The 24,800-nt window shown below is 47.8% G+C and overlaps 1 pseudogene; it reads left to right on the top strand.

The window, feature by feature from the left end:
* The first annotated feature begins 10,682 nt into the window (after window positions 1-10,682).
* On the top strand, window positions 10,683-10,802 carry LOC143936606 (5S ribosomal RNA; annotated as a pseudogene).
* Window positions 10,803-24,800: the final 13,998 nt, after the last annotated feature.

The following is a 24,800-nucleotide window of genomic DNA, read 5'->3' as shown; positions in this document are numbered from 1 at the left end:
CAGAGTTCAGTTGGATCATGAGTCTGCAGAAGCCACCAGAAATAGATCTCTTTGCTTCTCCAATGAATGCGAAGCTGCCGAGATTTCCATCCCGTCTGCCTCATCCCCGTGCAGAAGCAGTAGATGCCCTCTCGAGTCCGTGGCGATGCGAGACCGCATATGCGTTTCCCCCCAGACCCTTGATCGCAAAGTTTTTAATCAGATTATCAATGGAGCCAGTCAGAGTGATAGCTATTCTGCCGTACTGGCCGAAGAGGCCGTGGTTCCCTTGGGCAGTGAACCTCAGCGTATGCCCCGCCGTTCAAGATCCCAGTGTTCCCGCAGCTTCTCTCACAGGGGAAATTGGTGCACCCAGCTCCTCACAAACTGAATCTACATCTTTGGATCTTGAGCGGCAGAATTTCCAGTCATTAGGATTCTCAGTGGGGGTGATTTCTACTCTCCTAAAGGCTAGGAAACCTTCCACGAACTTTATCTATTCTAAAATATGGGATACATTTAAAACATTTGCAGAAAGTAAGCAGTGGGACCCCACCAATCCGTCCACCTCAGTAGTTTTGGAGTTTCTGCACAATGGTTTAGATCTGCGGCTCAGTTTAACCAGTAGAGACCCATGCTATAGCCAAATGACGGCTACAGCGTGGACCTCCTTTGCTGGGACGACGTCTATTGACGTCGTCCCCTGCACGAGCAGCCTGAGGGGCGCACGCGGCGCGCTCTGTGATCGGCGAGTCTACAAGACTCGCCTGATCACGGATCCGAGCAAGGGGTCGATCCCGACCCCTTACCACGTGATCAGCTGTCAGCCAATGACAGCTGATCATGTGATACAACGGAGCCGGTAATCGGCTATTTTTCTTCCTCGCGCTGACAGCGCGAAGAGAAAAAAAAAAGAGCCGATCACCGGTGGCCGTGATCGGGACATTAGTCCTGATCACGGCCAGCTTACCAGTACCCACCTGCCCCCTGCCAGTGCCACCTCTGTAATAAAAAAGGGGCCCTCCATCAGTGCCACCCAGCAGTGCCCATAGTGCCACCCAGCAGTGCCCACAGTGCCACCCAGCAGTGCCCAGAGTGCCACACATCAGTACCCACCGTGCCACACATCAGTGCCCACAGTGCCACCCATCAGTGCCCACAATCTGCCTCAACAACGGTGCTGCACCCCAGTGCCACATATCCGTGCCCATCAGTGTCATCTACCAGTGCCCATCAGTGCCGCACATCAGTGCCCAGCAATGCCACCTATCAGTGCCCATCAGTCCCATCTATCAGTGGTACCTATTAGTGCCAACCATCCGTGCCATCTTATCTGTGCCCATCTTTGCCCATCACTGCCGCCTTATCTGTGCCCATCAGTACTGCCTTATCTGTGCCTATCGGTGCCACTTTATCTGTGCCTATCGGTGCCACTTTATCTGTGCCTATTAGTGTCGCCTTAACTATGCCTATCAGTGCCCACCAGTGCCGCCTCATCAGTGCACTTCAATGAAGGAGTAAAATGACCTGTTTGCAAAATTTTATAACAAACTATTAAACATGATTTTTTTATTTTTTTGTATCTTTTGTTGTTTGTTTAGCAAAAAATAAAACTCCCAGCTGTAATTAAATACCACCAAAAGAAAGCTCTATTTGTGGGAAAAAAATGATAAAAATTCCATTTGGGTACGGTGTTGTATGACCGCGCAATTGTCATTCAAAGTGCATCAGCGCTGAAAGCTGAAAATTGGTCTGGGCAGGAGGGGGGTTCAAAGCGGGAGTCCGCCGGGACTCCACGTTTTTTTTTTTTTTTTTAAAGCCAGCAGCTACAAATACTGCAGCTGCTGACTTTTAAAATAAGGACACTTACCTGCCCAGCGCGCCCGTGATGTCGGCACCCGAAGCCGATCTCTAGATCGTCTTGTCGGGTGCTGCCGCCGCCATCTTGGGTATGGGGATCTGGAAATGGAGCCTTTCGGCTTCATTTCCCGGTTCCCTACTGCGCATGCGCGAATCGCGCTGCGCAATAAGGATGGTCCCCGCTGCCTCTGGGATCTGTGTGTTTCCCAGCAGGCAGCGGGGCACTTGCGGAAAGGGGCGGGCACTTGCGGAAAGGGGCGTAATCTACACCCGTTTCCGCAGAGAGCTATCCCGGAAGTGGGTGCAGAATACCTGTACTGTACAGGTATCTGCACCCCCTCCCCCCTGAAAGGTGCCAATTGTGGCGCCGGAGGGGGGGAGGGTTCCGATGAGCGGAGGTCCACTTTAGGGTGGACCTCCGCTTTAAGTGCCCAGTAAGCAAGTGGTTAAAGTGGTGCTCAGGACAAAATTACACTTTTTAAATAAAAATACCCCTATAATACACAAGCTTAATGTATTCAGTAAAGTTGGTCTGTAAACTAAGGTCCGTTTTGTTAGGTTATTATAGCATTTTGAAAGTTTATAAACTAGCAGCAGACTGTGGCCATCTTAAGTGTGGGCATCTGAAGCCAGACTGTATTTCTTCCTGGATTTCAGTCTTGCAGATCTCGCACATGCTCAATGCTGCACAAGCAGTGTAATAAGTTTCAGGTCAGGTTTCCATGGCAACGGCAGTGTTAGAGGAAGTTGTCACCCATATCTATGCAAACCCCTCCTCCCTCCAGGAACCAGTAAATATACTGCATGTACAAGAAATATTATTCAAGAAACACACACACACACTATATATATATATCGTGTTCTGTACATATACACACACACACACACACACATATCTACACTCAGCTGATACTTTTTTCTGTACAGCTTTTCATTTAAAAAGAAAAAAAAATAATTAAAAAAATAATAATGTCAGCAACACAATTCATTTATGCATCTAGACGTATTGAAGACGACTTTATGAAGTTCAAACTGTGCATATTAATTTTGAAAAATTGTGCTTGTGTTTTGGTGTTAGGCCCCTTTCACACGGGATGTTTTAGTAATTATCCACCCCGTGATGATCCGCTTGCTCAGCGGGGATCGCTCTGTTGTCCCCGCTGAGCCGGAGGATAACAGGGCGGTCCCAGTACACTGTGCATGGACTGCCCTGTCAGCTCTCCGCTCTCCTCTATGGGGGATCGTCTGTCCGTGTTCATCCGATCCGCTCTGCAGACGGATAGAAAAATAGGATTTTCCTCCGTCTGCAGAATCGGACAATTGCGGAAGTGGACGATATCGGGTGTTTGCGGATGTTCATCCGCCTACTCCCACTATCCCATAGGAATGCATGCATGTCCGTACTTCATCTGTAAACGGATGGATGAAATACGCACATAATGTCCGCATGTGTGAATGGGGCCTTAGATGGGATGGTGGGAGTATTTAAAAAAACTGCTTATTTACAACTATTTGCACAAACAACTTTCTCTATGTTACATAGATAATCGGGTTAAAAATAAGAAAATATTCCCCCAGCACATCGCATCACCCCCCCCCCGTAAAATCGCATTGCCCCAGCACATTGCATCACAACGCCCCCAGCACATCGAATCGCATCTCCCCCAACACTTCTCATCGCATCGCCCAAAGCACATTGCATCACCCCGACACATCAAATCGCATCAGAAGATCGAATCGCGTCGCCCCCAACAGATTGCATCAAATCGCATCACCCAAGAACATCGCATTGAATCGCCCCAGCACATTGAATCGCATCTCTCCCAGAACATCAAATCGCAACACCCAAGCACATCGCATCGCATCTCCCCCAGAACATCGAATCGCATCACCCCCAGCACATTGCATCACCCTCAACATCTCATCGCCCCAGCAAATCGAATCGCATCTCCCCCAGCACATTGCATCTCGCAGCAAATCGAATCGCATCAGCACATCAAATCGCTTTGCCCCACCACATAGCATCAAAACGCATTGCCCAAGCACATCGCATCGCCCCAGCACATCAAATCGCATCACCCATCGCATTGAATAGCCCCCAGCAAATTGCATCGCCCAAAGCACATTGCATCACCCCAACACATCAAATCGCATCAGAACATCGAATCGCGCCGCCCCCAACACATCGCATCGAATCACATCACCCAAGCACATCGCATTGAATCGCCCCAGCACATCGAATCGCATCTCCCCCAGAACATCGAATCACATCACCCCAGCACATTGCATCACCCCAACACTTCGAATTGCATCATCACATCGAATCGCATCGCCCCAGCACATCACATTGCCCCAGCAAATCGAATCGCATCTCCCCCAGCACATTGCATCTCGCAGCACATCGAATCGCATCAGCACATCAAATCGCTTTGCCCCACCACATAGCATCAAAACACATTACCCAAGCACATCGCATCGCCCCAGCACATCAAATCGCATCACCCATCGCATCGAATTGCATCACCCAAGCACATCGCAGCCCCAGCACATCGAATTGCATCTCACCCAGAAAATTGAATCGCATCACCCCAGTACATTGTATCACCCCCAACACTTCGAATTGCATCAGCACATCGAATCGCTTAGCCCCAGCACATCTCATCGCCCCCAGCACATCACATCTCCCCAGCAAATCGATTCGCATCTCTCCCAGCACATTGCATCTCCCCCAGCACATCGAATCGCCCCAGCGCATCAAATCGCCCAAAGCACATTGCATCACCCCCAACACATCGAATCACATCAGCACATCAAATCGCTTTGCCCCACCACATCGCATCGAAACACATCACCCAAGCACATCGCATCGCCCCAGCACATCGAATCGCATCTCCCCAGAACATCGAATCGCATAACCCCCAGCACATTGCATCACCCCAGCACATCGATTCGCCCCCAGCACATCATATTGGCCCCAGCACATCGAATCGCATCTCCCCAGCACATCGCATCGCCCAAAGCACATTGCATCACCCCCAAAACATTGAATTGCATCAGCACATCGAATCGCTTCGCCCCAACACATCGAATCCCATCGCCCAATCGCATCGCATCTCCCCAGAACATCGACTCTCCCCAAAGCACATTGCATCACCCGCAACACATCGAATCGCATCGCCCACAGCACATCACATCAAATCACATCGCATCGCCCCCAGCATATTACATCACATTGCCCCCAGCACATAGAATCGCATCTCCCCCAGCACATAGAATCGCATCTCCCCCAGCACATAGAATCGCAACTCCCCCAGCACATTGAATCACCCCCAGCACAATGCATCGCCCAAAGCACATTGCATCGCCCAAAGCACATTGCATCACCCGCAACACATCGAATCGCATCGCCCCCAGCACATCACATCGAATCGCATCGCCCCAGCACATCGCATCGCCCCCAGCACATCGCACCACATTGCTCCCAGCACATAGGATCGCATCTCCCCCAGCACATCGAATCGCATCACCCTCAGCACATCGAATTGCATCTCCCCCAGCACATCGAATCACATCTCCCACGAACATCGAATCACCCCCAGCACATCTCATCGCCCAAAGCACATTGAATCACCCCCAGCACAACGCATCCCCCAAAGCACATTGCATCGCCCAAAGCACATTGCATCACCCCCAACACATCGAATTGCATCAGCACATCAAATCGCTTCACCCCAACACCTAGAATCCCATCGCCCAATCGCATCACACATCCCCAGAACTTCAAATCGCCCCCAGCACATCACATCGCATCGCCCCCAGCACATCGCAGCACATCGCATCACATCGAATCACATCAGCACATCGAATCGCTTCGCCCCAACACATCGAATCCCATCGCCCAATCGCATCTCCCCAGAATATCGAATCTCCCCAAAGCCCATTGCATCACCCACAACACCTTACATCAGAGTCCCACTTTATAGCAGAGTATCGCCCCCTTGCATCAGAGTGTGGCAGAGTGCCCCCTTACACATACACTATTGTCAAAAGTATTGGGACACCTGCCTTTACACACGAACACACACAAACTTTAATGGAATATCAGTCTTCGTCCATAGGGTTCAATATTTAGTTGCCACACTCTTTGCAGTTCTAACAGCTTCAACTATTCTGGGAAGGCTGTCTACAAGTTTTAGGAGTGTGTCTATGGGAATATTTGACCATTCTTCCAATAGTACATTTGTGAGGTCAGGCACTGATGTTGGACGAGATAGGCCCATCTCTCAGCCTTCACTCTATTTCACCCCAAAGGTATTCTATTGGGTTGAGGTCAGGACTCTGCATTCCAGTCACGTTCCTTCACCCCAAACACACTCAGCCATGTCTTTATGGATCTTGCTTTGTGCACTGGTCCAAATCACTTGGTGGAGGGGGGATTATGGTGTGGTGTTGTTTTTCAGGGGTTGGGCTTGGCCCCTAAATTCCAGTGAAGGCAACACTTAAGGTGTCAGCATACCAAGAAATGTTGGACAATTTCATGCTCTCAACTTTGTGGGAAGTTTGAGGAAGGCCCCTTTCTGTTCCAACATGACTGTGCACCAGTGTACAAAGCATAATCCATAAAAGACATGAATGAGCGAGTTTGGGGTGGAGGAGCTTTACTGGGCTGGACAGATTCTTGACCTCAACCCAATAGAACACCTTTGGGATGAATTAGAGCAGAGAATCCCGAGCCAAGCCTACTTGTCCACATCAGTGCCTGACTTCACAAATGCTCTTCCTGGAAGAATGGTCAAACATTCCCAAAGACACACACCTAAACCTTGTGGTCAGCCTGCCCAGAAGAATTTAAGCTGTTGTAGCTGCAAAAGGGTGGGCCAACTCAATAGTGAATCCTCATTGACCACCAAGGGGAGACGTGTTGCCCATCATTGAGCACCAAGGGGAGACGTGCTGTCCATCATTGACCACCAAGGGGAGACGTGCTGCCCATCATTGACCACCAAGGGGAGACGTGCTGCCCATCATTGACCACCAAAGGGAGACATGCTGCCCATCATTGACCACCAAGGGGAGACATGCTGCCCATCATTGACCACCAAGGGGAGACATGCTGCCCATTGACCACCAATGGGATTAACGTGCCCTGGAGTTGAAGGCTAAATGCATCTTTAAAGAAAAAAAAATGTATAAAATTAAGAAAAAATGTGTACCCTTCACTTACTTTAGACGATGATTTACATTTTTTTTACTCGTTATATGTTTTGAGTTACAGAGGAGGTCTAGGGCTAGAATTATTGCTCTCGCTCTAACGTTCGCAGCGATACCTCACATGTGTGGTTTGAACACCGTTTTCATATGTGAGCGGGACTTATGTATGCGTTCGCTTCTGCATGCGAGCACATGGGGACTGGGGCGCTTTAAAAAAAAAAAAAAACATTTATTGTTCATTTTACTTTATTTATTTTAGTTTGACTTTTTTTCCCCAAAAATAAATTTTTTGATCACTTTTATTCCTATTACAAGAAATGTAAACATCCCTTGTAATAAGAATATGGCATGACAGGTCCTCTTTACAGTGATATATGGGGTCAATAAGACCCCGCATCTCACCTCTAAGCTGGGAAGCCTGAAAAAAAAAAAAGATTCTGGCTTTGATCGTATTGGCGAGTCGGTAGAAGCACCGGAGGGCGGCGGGAGGGGGGGTGTCTATGGGTATCACCGACTATGGCTGGGTATGGCTGGGTATCTCCGAGTATGGCTGGGTATCTCCGAGTATGGCTGGGTCTCTCCGAGTATGGCTGGGTATCTCTGAGTATGACTGGGTATCTCCAAGTATGACTGGGTATCTCAGAGTATGACTGGATATCTCAGAGTATCAATGTGCTTTGGGCATCTCCAGGGATGTGTTCTGATCTTCTTTGTCCGTTATACTGCGGCAACTGACACACTTTTTCCTCTTTTATAGGGTCTCCTCTTTGTGGCAACCGTTACTAAGCCTCTGGACCAATCAAAGATAAGTACTCTAACAACATTTAACTGTAAATTAATTAATTAATTAATTCCCTTCTACCAGCGCCCCATACATAGTGGGCGGGGACAATTCTTGCCCCTCCCACTATTATTAATATTCCCATAGACACACTCCTAAACTTTGTAGACAGCCTTCCCAGAATAGTTGAAGCTGTTATAACTGCAAAGAGTGTGCCAACTAAATATTGAACCCTATGGACGAAGACTGATATTCCATTAAAGTTTGTGTGTGTTCGTGTGTAAAGGCAGGTGTCCCAATACTTTTGACAATATAGTGTATGTGTAAGGGGGCACTCTGCCACACTCTGATGCAAGGGGGAGATACTCTGCTATAAAGTGGGACTCTGATGTAAGGTGTTGTGGGTGATGCAATGGGCTTTGGGGCGATTCGATGTTCTGGGGAGATGCGATTGGGCGATGGGATTCGATGTGTTGGGGCGAAGCGATTCGATGTGCTGATGCGATTCGATGTGCTGCGATGTGCTGGGGGCGATGTGATGTGCTGGGGGCGATTTGATGTTCTGGGGATATGTGATGCGATTGGGCGATGGGATTCTAGGTGTTGGGGTGAAGCAATTCGATGTGCTGATTCAATTCGATGTGTTGGGGGTGATGCAATGTGCTTTGGGCGATGCAATGTGCTGGGGGTGATTCAATGTGCTGGGGAGATGTGATTCGATGTGCTGGGGGAGATGCAATTCGATGTGCTGGGGGTGATGCGATTCGATGTGCTGGTGGAGATGCGATTCTATGTGCTGGGAGCAATGTGATGCGATGTGCTGGGGGCGATGCGATGTGCTGGGGCAATGCGATTCGATGTGATGTGCTGGGGGTGATGCGATTCGATGTGTTGCGGGTGATGCAATGTACTTTGGGAGATGCGATGCGCTGGGGGTGATGTGATTCGATGTGCTGGGGGAGATGCGATTCGATGTGCTTGGGGAGATGCAATGCGATGTGATGCCATGTGCTGGGGGCGATGCGATGTGCTGGGGTGATGCGATTCGATGTGATGTGCTGGGGGCGATTCGATGTTCTGGGGAGATGTGATGCGATTGGGCGATGGGATTCGAGGTGTTGGGATGAAGCGATTCGATGTGCTGATGCGATTCGATGTGTTGGGGGTGATGCAATGTGCTTTGGGCGATGCAATGTGCTTTGGGGGATGCGTTGTGCTGGGGGTGATTCAATGTGCTGGGGGAGTTGCGATTCGATGTGCTGCGGGAGATGCGATTCTATGTGCTGGGGGAGATGCGATTCTACGTGCTGGGGGCAATGTGATGTGATATGCTGGGGGCAATGCGATGAGCTGGGGCGATGTGATTCAATGTGATGTGCTGTGGGCGATGCGATTTGATGTGTTGCGGGTGATGCAATGTGCTTTGGGGAGAGTCGATGTTCTGGGGAGATGCGTTGCGATTGGGCGATGGGATTCGATGTGTTTTGGAGTGAAGCGATTCGATGTGCTGATGCGATTCGATGTTTTGGGGGTGATGCAATGTGCTTTGGGCGATGCGATGTGCTGGGGAGATGCGATTCGATGTGCTGGGGCCAATGTGATGTGCTGGGGGCGATTCGATGTGCTGGGGTGATGCAATGTGCTGGGGGTTATGCAATTCGATGTTCTAGGGAGATGCAATTCGATGTGCTGGGGCGATGTGATGTGGTTGGGTGATGCGTTTCGATGCAATGTGGTGGGGCAAAGCGATTTGATGTGCTGATGTGATTCGATGTGTTGGGGGTGATGCAATGTGCTTTGGGCGATTTGATGCGCGGGGGCGATTCGATGTGCTGGGGGAGATGCAATGTGCTGGGGGAGATGCGATTCGATTTGCTGGGGAGATGTGATGTGCTGGGGGCGATGAGATGTGCTGGGGCTATGCGATTCGATGTGCTGATGCAATTTGAAGTGTTGGGGGTGATGCAATGTGCTGGGGTGATGCGATTCGATGTTCTGGGGGAGATCCGATTTGATGTGCTGGGGCGATTCAATGCGATGTGCTTGGGTGATGCGATTCGATGCGATGGGTGATGCGATTTGATGTGCTGGGGCGATGCGATGTGCTTGGGCAATTAGTTTTGATGCTATGTGGTGGGGCAAAGCGATTTGATGTGCTGATGTGATTCGATGTTTTGGGGGTGATGCAATGTGCTTTGGGAGATTTGATGTGCTGGGGCGATTAGATGTGCTGGGAGATGCAACGTGCTGGGGGAGATGCGATTCGATTTGCTGGGGCGATGCGATTCGATGTGATGATGCAATTCGAAGTGTTGGGGGTGATGCAATGTGCTGGGGTGATGTGATTCAATGTTCTGGGGGAGATGCGGATCGATGTGCTGGGGCGATTCAATGCGATGTGCTTGGGTGATGTGATTCGATGCGATGTGTTGGGGGCGGCGCGATTCGATGTTCTGATGCGATTTGATGTGTTGGGGTGATGCAATGTGCTTTGGGCGATGCGATGTGCTGGGGTCGATTCAATGTGCATTCTAAGGAAAGAGCAAGATCCAAAAGGCATCGGTCAGCTAGCCCTCCCAGGCAGGTAAAGATGGTAAAGAGGGAATGTAGGGAGTGATGTGCACCCCCGATGACAGATAAACTGACAGCAACTGATGACAGCATCAGAAACCTGTTTCGCTAAACCTTTAAATTCTAATGTACTTTCATCAGCTAAAACATCTACAAATTCCATATTACTTTTCTACTCACCAAATATAAAACTCGTCAGTTTTCCCGCTGTCCACCGTCTTTCAAGACTTCTGTATATCTGAAATTCTCCGGTCTTTCACAATCAATCGATCAAATTTTCTTCTAGGTTCAATATCACCCTGAATGCGCACGATCTCGTCTGATCTCGGATGCTAAGCAGGGTCGGGCCTGCTTAGTGCCTGGATGGGAGACCTCCTGGGAATACCAGGTGCCGTAGGCTTTTTTTAAATATGTTGTTAGTGTAGACGACCTGTTTTATTTTTCTGCTTGTTTGCCAAGGTTGATCATCTTGACGTTTGTCAAGAGGGTTGAGAGTGGCCAGCAAGATCGCCTATGGCTACATCACCCTGAATGCTCCCGATCTTATCTTATCTCGTCTGATCTCGAATGCTGATGTTGATGAGGACAAGGGCCTCTTCCCGACAACCCTGGCCATTGGTTGTCGGGGTCTGCGGGCGCGGGGCTTATCGGAATCTGGGAGCCCCCTTTAATAAGGGGGCCCCCGGATAGCGTCCCCCCACCCTATGTGAATGAGTATGGGGTGCAATGTACTTTTAAGATCAGCCTAACTTCCTTATCCTTTGGATTACAAATTATAAAGGACCATCATAGCTAGCAGAAGAAAAGAAGATTAAAGAATGTTTACTATTAACAAGATCTTGCAACTAGCTATTAAAGTAGGGGGAGCTCCCTTGTGGTTTCACCTTGTAAAATTGTTGTTTTGCATTCATTGTTTTGTCATTTTACGTTAGGATGACAGTACAATTATTCTAACCACCTGTTTATCATAATTACAGTAAAGTATATTTATGGTTAAATAATTCAATTGTGTGGAGTATTGTTTTCTCTCAGCAGGTGGAGCCATCGGGTGTCCTGGTAATAATACAGGTATATTATATTGTATTGTGGCGTTACCTCTCACCATTTCATTACACATTCATATTGCACCACAGCTGTGTCAAGGGGACTGAGTCAAGTCAAGGGGGGTTCATTAGTAAAGTGCAGGTGCAAATAAAACCAGCAGCTCCTTCAGGGGTTAGTGCTACATGGTAATGGGGGGAAAAAAAATCAAGCCGTTTTTGTTCAACCCACTGGTTGAGCACAAAGAAACATTCTGATGTATGGACTGAGCTTACATGAAAGAAGAACTTAATTAAAACCAGCAACAGTTGAGACAATGAACACCTTGGTCAGGTCTATGTACAGTATATCTATGCATATTGTATAGAGTACAGGGATTAAGAGCAAGCAATAAACAAAACAGAGTACAGCAGTAAGGATAACTGCCACATTCACAACAGGGTTCTCCTTTACATCCATGTCTCTAAAGTCCCACCCAGTAGTGCACCTCACCCCTATATATTGTGGACCTATACCAGTCCTTAAGGATTAGCAGACTGTACCTCACTCAACCCAATATACTGTAGTACGCTATACCTTACCAGTCCTTAGAAGGACCTTTGTGGAACTAGTAGGTTGTGATTAGCAGACTGTACCTGAGTCCCTATACTCATAAAGGACTGCTGCAGAATAGGGCAGCAGTCAGCAGTAGTGCACCTCAACCCTATATATTGTGGACCTATACCAGTCCTTAAGGATTAGCAGACTGTACCTCACTCAACCCTATATACTGTAGTACGCTATACCTTACCAGTCCTTAGAAGGACCTTTGTGCAGTGAATCTGGGATCGATAACTACAAGCATTCTTTTTTTATATGTGAAATTCTGACAATTCAGGACTCTTGAGACAATGGAGGCGAGGGAAGGTCAGGGTAGGCAAAGAAGAGGGTGCAGGAGATGATCACCAGCACCGTGATATAGAGCACTGACACCTGCACCGTGATAGAGCGATCTGACACCAGCACCGTGACATAACACATGTATGAGGTGAATCTGGGATCGACAACTACAAGCATTCTTTTTTTATATGTGAAATTCGGACAATTCAGGACTCTTGAGACAATGGAGGCGAGGGAAGGTCAGGGTAGGCAAAGAAGAGGGTGCAGGAGATGATCACCAGCACCGTGATATAGAGCACTGACACCTGCACCGTGATAGAGCGATCTGACACCAGCACCGTGACATAACACATGTATGAGGTGAATCTGGGATCGACAACTACAAGCATTCTTTTTTTATATGTGAAATTCTGACAATTCAGGACTCTTGAGACAATGGAGTCGAGGGAAGGTCAGGGTAGGCAAAGAAGAGGTGCAGGAGATGATCACCAGCACCAGCACCGTGATATAGAGCACTGACACCTGCACCGTGATAGAGTGCACTGACACCAGCACCGAGATAGAGAGCACTAACAGCAGCACTGATACCAGCAACTTGCTGCTGGGCCCCAAAAATATGACACCGCTCAACCTCTTCAAACAGGAGGGTACGGGCATATAGTACGGTGTGCTTTTTAGGTTGTGATTAGCAGACTGTACCTCACTGAACCCTTTATACTGTAGTACACTATACCTTACCAGTCCTTATAAGGACCTTTGTGGAACTAGTAGGTTGTGATTAGCAGACTGTACCTCAGTCCCTATACTGATAAAAGGACTGCTGCAGAATTGGGCAGCAGTCAGCAGTAGTGCACCTCAACCCTATATATTGTGGACCTATACCAGTCCTTAAGGATTAGCAGACTGTACCTCACTCAACCCTATATACTGTAGTACGCTATACCTTACCAGTCCTTAGAAGGACCTTTTTGCAAATAGTAGGGTGTGATTAGCAGACTGTACCTCAGTCCCTATAATCATAAAGGACTGCTGCAGAATTGGGCAGCAGTCAGCAGTAGTGCACCTCAACCTTATATATTGTGGACCTATACCAGTCCTTAAGGATTAGCAGACTGTACCTCACTCAACCCTATATACTGTAGTATGCTATACCTTACCAGTTCTTAGAAGGACCTTTGTGGAACTAGTAGGTTGTGATTAGCAGACTGTTCCTCTGTCCCTATACTCATAAAGGACTGCTACAGAATAGGGCAGCAGTCAGCAGTAGTGCACCTCTACCAGTCCTTAAGGATTAGCAGACTGTACCTCACTCAACCCTATATACTGTAGTACGCTATACCTTACCAGTCCTTAGAAGGACCTTTGTGCAAATACTAGGTTGTGATTAGCAGACTGTACCTCCGTCCCTATACTCTTAAAGGACTGCTGCAGAATAGGGCAGCAGTCAGCAGTAGTGCACCTCAACCCTATATATTGTGGACCTATACCAGTCCTTAAGGATTAGCAGACTGTACCTCACTCAACCCTATATACTGTAGTACGCTATACCTTACCAGTCCTTAGAAGGACCTTTGTGGAACTAGTAGGTTGTGATTAGTAGACTGTACCTCAGTCCCTATACTCATAAAGGACTGCTGAAGAATAGGGCAGCAGTCAGCAGTAGTGCACCTCAACCCTATATATTGTGGACCTATACCAGTCCTTAAGGATTAGCAGACTGTACCTCACTCAACCCTATATACTGTAGTATGCTATACCTTACCAGTTCTTAGAAGGACCTTTGTGGAACTAGTAGGTTGTGATTAGCAGACTGTACCTCTGTCCCTATACTCATAAAGGACTGCTACAGAATAGGGCAGCAGTCAGCAGTAGTGCACCTCTACCAGTCCTTAAGGATTAGCAGACTGTACCTCACTCAACCCTATATACTGTAGTACGCTATACCTTACCAGTCCTTAGAAGGACCTTTGTGCAAATACTAGGTTGTGATTAGCAGACTGTACCTCCGTTCCTATACTCTTAAAGGACTGCTGCAGAATAGGGCAGCAGTCAGCAGTAGTGCACCTCAACCCTATATATTGTGGACCTATACCAGTCCTTAAGGATTAGCAGACTGTACCTCACTCAACCCTATATACTGTAGTACGCTATACCTTACCAGTCCTTAGAAGGACCTTTGTGGAACTAGTAGGTTGTGATTAGTAGACTGTACCTCAGTCCCTATACTCATAAAGGACTGCTGAAGAATAGGGCAGCAGTCAGCAGTAGTGCACCTCAACCCTATATATTGTGGACCTATACCAGTCCTTAAGGATTAGCAGACTGTACCTCACTCAACCCTATATACTGTATTACGCTATACCTTACCAGTCCTTAGAAGGACCTTTTTGCAAATAGTAGGTTGTGATTAGCAGACTGTACCTCAGTCCCTATACTCATAAAGGACTGCTGCAGAATTGGGCAGCAGTCAGCAGTAGTGCACCTCAACCTTATATATTGTGGACCTATACCAGTCCTTAAGGATTAGCAGACTGTACCTCACTCAACCCTATATACTGTAGTATGCTATACCTTACCAGTTCTTAGAAGGACCTTTGTGGAACTAGTAGGTTGTGATTAGCAGACTGTACCTCTGTCCCTATACTCATAAAGGACTGCTACAGAATAGGGCAGCAGTCAGCAGTAGTGCACCTCTACCAGTCCTTAAGGATTAGCAGACTGTACCTCACTCAACCCTATATACTGTAGTACGCTATACCTTACCAGTCCTTAGAAGGACCTTTGTGCAAATACTAGGTTGTGATTAGCAGACTGTACCTCCGTCCCTATACTCTTAAAGGACTGCTGCAGAATAGGGCAGCAGTCAGCAGTAGTGCACCTCAACCCTATATATTGTGGACCTATACCAGTCCTTAAGGATTAGCAGACTGTACCTCACTCAACCCTATATACTGTAGTACGCTATACCTTACCAGTCCTTAGAAGGACCTTTGTGGAACTAGTAGGTTGTGATTAGTAGACTGTACCTCAGTCCCTATACTCATAAAGGACTGCTGAAGAATAGGGCAGCAGTCAGCAGTAGTGCACCTCAACCCTATATATTGTGGACCTATACCAGTCCTTAAGGATTAGCAGACTGTACCTCACTCAACCCTATATACTGTAGTATGCTATACCTTACCAGTTCTTAGAAGGACCTTTGTGGAACTAGTAGGTTGTGATTAGCAGACTGTACCTCTGTCCCTATACTCATAAAGGACTGCTACAGAATAGGGCAGCAGTCAGCAGTAGTGCACCTCTACCAGTCCTTAAGGATTAGCAGACTGTACCTCACTCAACCCTATATACTGTAGTACGCTATACCTTACCAGTCCTTAGAAGGACCTTTGTGCAAATACTAGGTTGTGATTAGCAGACTGTACCTCCGTCCCTATACTCTTAAAGGACTGCTGCAGAATAGGGCAGCAGTCAGCAGTAGTGCACCTCAACCCTATATATTGTGGACCTATACCAGTCCTTAAGGATTAGCAGACTGTACCTCACTCAACCCTATATACTGTAGTATGCTATACCTTACCAGTTCTTAGAAGGACCTTTGTGGAACTAGTAGGTTGTGATTAGCAGACTGTACCTCTGTCCCTATACTCATAAAGGACTGCTACAGAATAGGGCAGCAGTCAGCAGTAGTGCACCTCTACCAGTCCTTAAGGATTAGCAGACTGTACCTCACTCAACCCTATATACTGTAGTACGCTATAACTTACCAGTCCTTAGAAGGACCTTTGTGCAAATACTAGGTTGTGATTAGCAGACTGTACCTCCATCCCTATACTCTTAAAGGACTGCTGCAGAATAGGGCAGCAGTCAGCAGTAGTGCACCTCAACCCTATATATTGTGGACCTATACCAGTCCTTAAGGATTAGCAGACTGTACCTCACTCAACCCTATATACTGTAGTACGCTATACCTTACCAGTCCTTAGAAGGACCTTTGTGGAACTAGTAGGTTGTGATTAGTAGACTGTACCTCAGTCCCTATACTCATAAAGGACTGCTGAAGAATAGGGCAGCAGTCAGCAGTAGTGCACCTCAACCCTATATATTGTGGACCTATACCAGTCCTTAAGGATTAGCAGACTGTACCTCACTCAACCCTATATACTGTATTACGCTATACCTTACCAGTCCTTAGAAGGACCTTTTTGCAAATAGTAGGTTGTGATTAGCAGACTGTACCTCAGTCCCTATACTCATAAAGGACTGCTGCAGAATTGGGCAGCAGTCAGCAGTAGTGCACCTCAACCCTATATATTGTGGACCTATACCAGTCCTTAAGGATTAGCAGACTGTCCCTCACTCAACCCTATATACTGTAGTACGCTATACCTTACCAGTCCTTAGAAGGACCTTTGTGCAAATAGTAGGGTGTGATTAGCAGACTGTACCTCAGTCCCTATAATCATAAAGGACTGCTACAGAATAGGGCAGCAGTCAGCAGTAGTGCACCTCTACCAGTCCTTAAGGATTAGCAGACTGTACCTCACTCAACCCTATATACTGTAGTACGCTATACCTTACCAGTCCTTAGAAGGACCTTTGTGCAAATACTAGGTTGTGATTAGCAGACTGTACCTCCGTCCCTATACTCTTAAAGGACTGCTGCAGAATAGGGCAGCAGTCAGCAGTAGTGCACCTCAACCCTATATATTGTGGACCTATACCAGTCCTTAAGGATTAGCAGACTGTACCTCATTCAACCCTATATACTGTAGTACGCTATACCTTACCAGTCCTTAGAAGGACCTTTGTGGAACTAGTAGGTTGTGATTAGTAGACTGTACCTCAGTCCCTATACTCATAAAGGACTGCTGAAGAATAGGGCAGCAGTCAGCAGTAGTGCACCTCAACCCTATATATTGTGGACCTATACCAGTCCTTAAGGATTAGCAGACTGTACCTCACTCAACCCTATATACTGTATTACGCTATACCTTACCAGTCCTTAGAAGGACCTTTTTGCAAATAGTAGGTTGTGATTAGCAGACTGTACCTCAGTCCCTATACTCATAAAGGACTACTGCAGCAGAAGGGCAGCAGTCAAGTATAATATTCTTTCTATATTTGGAAGAAAGAATATTATACGTGTATAAGCCTATTACCATACCAGTCCTGAAAAGATCCTTTGTGGACCTAATAGTAACAGCTACTGATTAAACTGACTGTTCCTCACTGCCACACACAGCTTCCTGCCTGTCCCTATTTAACCACTTCCCGACCGCCGCACGACGATGTACGTCGACAGAATGGCACGGGCAGGCATAAGGGCTTACATGTACGTCCCTGCCTGCCCGCGGGTCGGGGGCCCGATCGGGCCCCCGCCCGGTGCCTGCGGCGGTCGGTATTCATTCGGGAGCGATCCCGGACGAGGGGACGGCCATTCATTCATGGCCACCCCCTCGCGATCGCTCCCGACGAATTAAAATGCTCCGTGACATCACTTCCTCTCCTGTAATGTAAACACAGGAGAGGAAGTGATGTAATCTCTCCTCCGTGTTGGTATTTTTCGTTCCGACACCGAGGAGAGAGGATCGGTGAGTTGCACCAACACGACACTACACAGTAGAACATGCCAGGCACACTCACACACCCCCGACCTCCCCCCCAATTACCCCTGCCCCCCAGTCACAGTGACACCAATGTAATTTTTTTATTTTTTTTTGCATTGGTGTCATTTGTGACTGTAATAACTGTTAGGGCAGTTAGGGTTAGTCCCCTTTAGTTCTAATGTACCCCCCTAACCCCCCCAATAAAGGTTTAACCCCGTGATCACCCCCCGTCGCCAGTGTCACTAAGGCTGGGTTCACATTGCAGCGGTTTATGAGAACGAATGTGATTCGCACCGCACTGCAGTGCAAATCGCATCCGATCTCTGTGCGATTCGAGTTCAGCCATACAGATAGTATGGCTGAATTCGCATCGCACCCGCCGCACCCGCCGCAAATTCGCACGGGACCCTTTTTTTGGCCCGCAGCAGAATCGGATCGCATGGGTGTTCACACCATGCGATCCGAGTTTGCAGATCGCACTGCGATATGCGAACTGATCTGGGGGTGTCAATAATATTTCACTGACACTCCCAGCAGTTCACATAGGGCAGTGTGAACTGCCGCCGGGAGGCATGCGATGCGGGAACCCGCCGCGGATTTGTGGCGTTCCCGCATCGCTCCAGTGTGAACCCAGCCTAATAAGTGATCGTTTTTCTGATCGCTGTATTAGTGTCACAGGTGACGCTAGTTAGGCAGGTAGGTATTTAGGTTCGCCGCAGCTTTTTATAGCGCCAGGGACCCCCATATACTACCGCATAAAGCCCCCTGATTGCCCCCTAGTTAACCCTTTCACCAGTGATCACCATATAACTGTTACAGGTGACGCTGGTTGGTTAGTTATTTTTTTATAGTTTCAGGGCACCCGCCATTTATTACCTAATAAAGGTTTAACCCCCTGATCACCCGGCGGGTGTCATTTGTGACTGTAATAACTGTTAGGGCAGTTAGGGTTAGCCCCCTTTAGTTCTAAGGTACCCCCCTAACCCCCCCAATAAAGGTTTAACCCCGTGATCACCCCCCGTCGCCAGTGTCACTAAGGCTGGGTTCACATTGCAGCGGTTTATGAGAACGGATGTGATTCGCACCGCACTGCAGTGCAAATCACATCCGATCTCTGTGCGATTCGAGTTCAGCCATACAGATAGTATGGCTGAATTCGTGTCGCACCCGCCGCACCCGCCGCACCCGCCGCAAACTCGCACGGGACCCTTTTTTTGGTCCGCAGCAGAATCGGATCGCATGGGTGTTCACACCATGCGATCCGAGTTTGCAGATCGCACTGCGATATGCGAACTGATCTGGGGGTGTCATTAACATTTCACTGACACTCCCAGCAGTTCGCATAGGGCAGTGTGAACTGCCGCCGGGAGGCATGTGATGCGGGAACCCGCCGCGGATTCGTGGCGTTCCCGCATCGCTCCAGTGTGAACGCAGCCTAATAAGCGATCGTTTTTCTGATCGCTGTATTAGTGTCACAGGTGACGCTAGTTAGGCAGGTTGGTATTTAGGTTCACCGCAGCTTTTTATAGCGCCAGGGACCCCCATATACTACCGCATAAAGCCCCCTGATTGCCCCCTAGTTAACCCTTTCACCAGTGATCACCATATAACTGTTACAGGTGACGCTGGTTGGTTAGTTATTTTTTTATAGTTTCAGTGCACCCGCCATTTATTACCTAGTCTCACTAGTGTACCCCTAAATTTAGGGGTGTCTACTTTCCAAAATGGGGTCATTTGGGGGGGGGGTTGTGCCATCTTGGCATTTTATGGCCTTCAAAACTGTAACGCCCTTAGAAAGCCTGAAGGCGGTGCTTGGTTTTCGGGGCCCCGTACGCGGCTAGGCTCCCAAAAAGTCCCACATATGTGGTATCCCCGTACTCAGGAGAAGCAGCAGAATTTATTTTGGGGTGTCATTTCACATATGCCCATGGCATGCGTGAGCAATATATCATTTAGTGACAACTTTGTGAAAAAAAAAAAAGTTTGTAATTTTCCCGCAACTTGTGGCAAAATATAAAATATTCCATGGACTCAACATGCCTCTCGGCAAATAGCTTGGGGTGTCTACTTTCTAAAATTGGGTCATTTGTGGGGGTTTTGTGCCATCTTGGCATTTTATGGCCTTCAAATCTGTAATAGGTAGTGAGGAGTGAAGTCAAATATTTACGCCCTTAGAAAACCTGAAGGCGGTTCTTGGTTTTCGGGGCCCCGTACGCGGCTAGGCTCCCAAAAAGTCCCACATATGTGGTATCCCCGTACTCAGGAGAAGCAGCAGAATTTATTTTGGGGTGTCATTTCACATATGCTCATAGCATGTGTGAGCAATATATCATTTAGTGACAACTTTGTGTAAAAAAAAAAATAAATTTTTTTTTTGTCATTATTCAATCGCTTGAGGCAAAAAAATAAAATATTCAATGGGCTCAACATGCCACTTATCAATTTCCTTAGGGTGTCTACTTTCCAAAATGGGGTCATTTGGGGGGGTTTTGTACTGCCCTGCCATTTTAGCACCTCAAGAAATGAGTCGTAAACTAAAAGCTGCGTAAATTCCAGAAAACGTACCTTAATTTGTAGATGTGACAACTTTTGCGCAAACCAATAAATATACAATTATTGACTTTTTTTTTACCAAAGACATGTGGCTGAATACATTTTGGCCTAAATGTATGACTAAAATTGAGTTTATTGGATTTTTCTAATAACAAAAAGTAGAAAATATCATTTTTTTTCAAAATTTTCGTTCTTTTTAAGTTTATATCGCAAAAAATAAAAATCGCAGAGGCAATCAAATACCATCAAAAGAAAGCTCTATTTGTGGGAAGAAAAGGACGCAAATTTTGTTTGGGTACAACATTGCATGACCGCGCAATTACCAGTTAAAGCAGCGCAGTGCCAAATTGTAAAAAGACCTCTGGTCATTTACCAGCAAAATGGTCCGGTCTGAAAGTGGTTAAACTGACAAAACACAGGCTCCTGCAACAATAACTTGAATAGCACTCAAAACTATATCCTTTACTACTTTACCATACCAGTCCTGAAAAGGACTTTTGTGGACCTAATAGTAACAGCTAATGATTAAACTGACTGTCCCTGCTGCACACAGCGTCCTGTCCCTCTCTCAGCCCTGACAAAAGACAATCTGCAGTAACAATGACTTGAATAGCAGTGCCTCAAACCTATATCCGTGCCACCCATCCGTGCCATCTTATCTGTGCCCATCTTTGCCCATCAGTGCCTCCTTATCTGTGCCCATCAGTACTGCCTTATCTGTGCCTATCGGTGCCACTTTATCTGTGCCTATTAGTGCCGCCTTAACTATGCCTATCAGTGCCCACCAGTGCAGCCTATCAGTGCCCACCAGTGCCGTCTCATCAGTGCACTTCAATGAAGGAGAAAAATTACCTGTTTGCAAAATTTTGTAACAAACTATTAAACATGATTTTTATTTATTTTTTTGCATTTTTTTTGTTTGTTTAGCAAAAAATAAAACTCCCAGCTGTAATTAAATACCACCAAAAGAAAGCTCTATTTGTGGAAAAAAAAATGATAAAAATTTCATTTGGGTACGGTGTTGTATGACCGCGCAATTGTCATTCAAAGTGCATCAGCGCTGAAAGCTGAAAATTGGTCTGGGCAGGAGGGGGGTTTAAGTGCCCAGTAAGCAAGTGGTTAAAGTGCTGCTCCGGACAAAATTACACTTTTTAAATAAAAATACCCCTATAATACACAAGCTTAATGTATTCAGTAAAGTTTAATGGTTAATACAGCATTTTGAAAGTTTATAAACTAGCAGCAGACTGTGGCCATCTTAAGTGTGGGCATCTGAAGCCAGACTGTATTTCTTCCTGGATTTCAGCCTTGCAGATCTCGCACATGCTCAATGCTGCACAAGCAGTGTAATAAGTTTCAGGTCAGGTTTCCATGGCAACGACAGTGTTAGAGGAAGTTGCCACCCATATCTATGCAAACCCCTCCTCCCTCCAGGAACCAGTAAATAGTTGTGATGTGCTGGGGGTGATTCGATGTGCTGGGGAGATGTGATTCGATGTGCTGGGGGAGATGCAATTCGATGTGCTGGGGGTGATGCGATTTGATGTGCTGGGGGAGATGCGATTCTATGTGCTGGGAGCAATGTGATGTGCTGGGGCGATGCGATTCGATTTGATGTGCTGGGGGCGATGCGATTCGATGTGTTGCGGGTGATGCAATGTACTTTGGGAGATGCGATGTGCTGGGGGTGATTCGATGTGCTGGGGAGATGTGATTCGATGTGCTGGGGAGATGCGATTTGATGTGCTGGGGGAGATGCAATTCGATGTGATGCCATGTGCTGGGGGCGATGCGATGTGCTGGGGTGATGCGATTCGATGTGATGTGCTGGGGGCGATTCGATGTTCTGCATTTGGGTGATGGGATTCGAGGTGTTGGGGTGAAGCGATTCGATGTGCTGATGCGATTCGATGTGTTGGGGGTGATGCTTTGGGCGATGCAATGTGCTTTGGGTGATGCGTTGTGCTGGGGGTGATTCAATGTGCTGGGGGAGTTGCGATTCGATGTGCTGGGGGAGATGCGATTCTATGTGCTGGGGGAGATGCGATTCTATGTGCTCGGGGCAATGTGATGTGATATGCTGGGGGTGATGCGATGTGCTGGGGCGATGTGATTCGATGTGATGTGCTGTGGGCGATGCGATTTGATGTGTTGCGGGTGATGCAATGTGTTTTGGGGAGAGTCGATGTTCTGGGGAGAAGCAATGCGATTGGGCGATGGGATTCGATGTGTTGGGGTGAAGCGATTCGATGTGCTGATGCGATTCGATGTTTTGGGGGTGATGCAATGTGCTTTGGGCGATGCGATGTGCTGGGGAGATGCGATTCGTTGTGCTGGGGCCAATGTGATGTGCTGGGGGCGATTCGATGTGCTGGGGTGATGCAATGTGCTGGGGGTTATGCGATTGGATGTTCTGGGGAGATGCGATTGGATGTGCTGGGGCGATGCGATGTGCTTGGGTGATGCGTTTCAATGCGATGTGGTGGGGCAAAGTGATTCGATGTGCTGATGTGATTCGATGTGTTGGGGGTGATGCAATGTGCTTTGGGGGAATTGATGCGCTGGGGGAGATGCGCTGTGCTGGGGGAGATGCGATTAGATTTGCTGGGGAGATGTGATGTGCTGAGGGCGATGAGATGTGCTGGGGCTATGCGATTCGATGTGCTGATGCAATTCGAAGTGTTGGGGGTGATGCAATGTGCTGGGGTGATGCGATTCGATGTTCTGGGGGAGATGCGATTCGATGTGCTGGGGCGATTCAATGCGATGTGCTTGGGTGATGCGATTCGATGCGATGGGTGATGCGATTTGATGTGCTGGGGCGATGCGATGTGCTTGGGCAATGCGTTTTGATGCTATGTGGTGGGGCAAAGCGATTTGATGTGCTGATGTGATTCGATGTTTTGGGGGTGATGCAATGTGCTTTCGGCGATTTGATGTGCTGGGGCGATTAGATGTGCTGGGAGATGCAATGTGCTGGGGGAGATGCGTTTCGATTTGCTGGGGCGATGCGATTCGATGATGCAATTCGAAGTGTTGGGGGTGATACAATGTGCTGGGGTGATGTGATTCGATGTTCTGGGGAGATGCAATTTGATGTGCTGGGGCGAATCAATGCGATGTGCTTGGGTGATGTGATTCGATGCGATGTGTTGGGGGCGGCGCGATTCGATGTACTGATGAGATTTGATGTGTTGGGGTGATGCAATGTGCTTTGGGCGATGCGATGTGCTGGGGGAGATGCGATTCGATGTGCTGAGGCAATGCAATGTGCTTGGGCGATGCATTTCAATGCGATATGGTGGGACAAAGCGATTCGATGTGCTGATGCGATTCGATGTGTTGTAGGTGATGCAATGTGCTTTGGGCATTTCGATGCGCTGGGGGTGATGCAATGTGCTGGGGGAGATGCAATGTGATGGAGGAGATGCGATTCGATTTGCTGGGGCGATGAGATGTGCTGGGACGATGCGATTCGATGTGCTGATGCAATTCGAAGTGTTGGGGGTGATGCAATGTGCTGGGGGTGATGCGATTCGATGTTCTGGGGGAGATGCGATGCGCTTGGGTGTTGCGATCTGATGTTCTGGGAGAGATGCGATTCAATGTGCTGGGGCGATTCAATGCGATGTGCTTGGGTAATGCAATTTGATGCAATCTTTTGGGGGCGACGCGATTCGATGTTCTGATGCAATTTGATGTGTCGGGGGTGATGCAATGTGCTTTGGGCGATGCGATGAGAAGTGTTGGGGGAGATGCGATTCGATGTGCTGGGGGCGTTGTGATGCAATGTGCTGGGGCGATGCGATTTTACGGGGAGGGGGATCGATGTGCTGGGGAATATTTTCTTATTTTTAACCCGATTATCTATGTAACATAGAGAAAGTTGTAGTTAGTAAGTAGTTTTTTTTTTAAATACTCCCACCATCCCATCTAAGGCCCCATTCACACATGCGGACATTATGTGCGTATTTCATCCATCCGTTTGCGGATGAAGTACGGGACATACATGCATTCCTATGGGATAGCGGGTGTCGGCGGATGAACATCCGCAAACACCCGATATCGTCTGCCTCCGCAATTGTCCGATTCTGCAGACAGAGGAAAGTCCTATTTTTCTATCCGTCTGCAGAGCGGATCAGATGAACACGGACAGACGATCCCCCATAGAGGAGAGCGGAGAGCTGACAGGGCGGTCCATGCACAGTGTACTGGGACCGCCCTGTTATCCTCCGGCTCAGCGGGGACAACAGAGCGATCCCCGCAGAGCAAGCGGATCATCACGGGGCGGATCATTACTGATCCATCCCGTGTGAAAG

This window comes from Lithobates pipiens, unplaced genomic scaffold (assembly GCF_037356315.1).
Source record: "Lithobates pipiens isolate NorthernLeopardFrog02 unplaced genomic scaffold, aLitPip1_a1.2 Scaffold_28, whole genome shotgun sequence".
Classification (NCBI taxonomy): Eukaryota; Metazoa; Chordata; class Amphibia; order Anura; family Ranidae; genus Lithobates; species Lithobates pipiens.
This window is presented reverse-complemented; position numbering and strand designations above follow the sequence as displayed.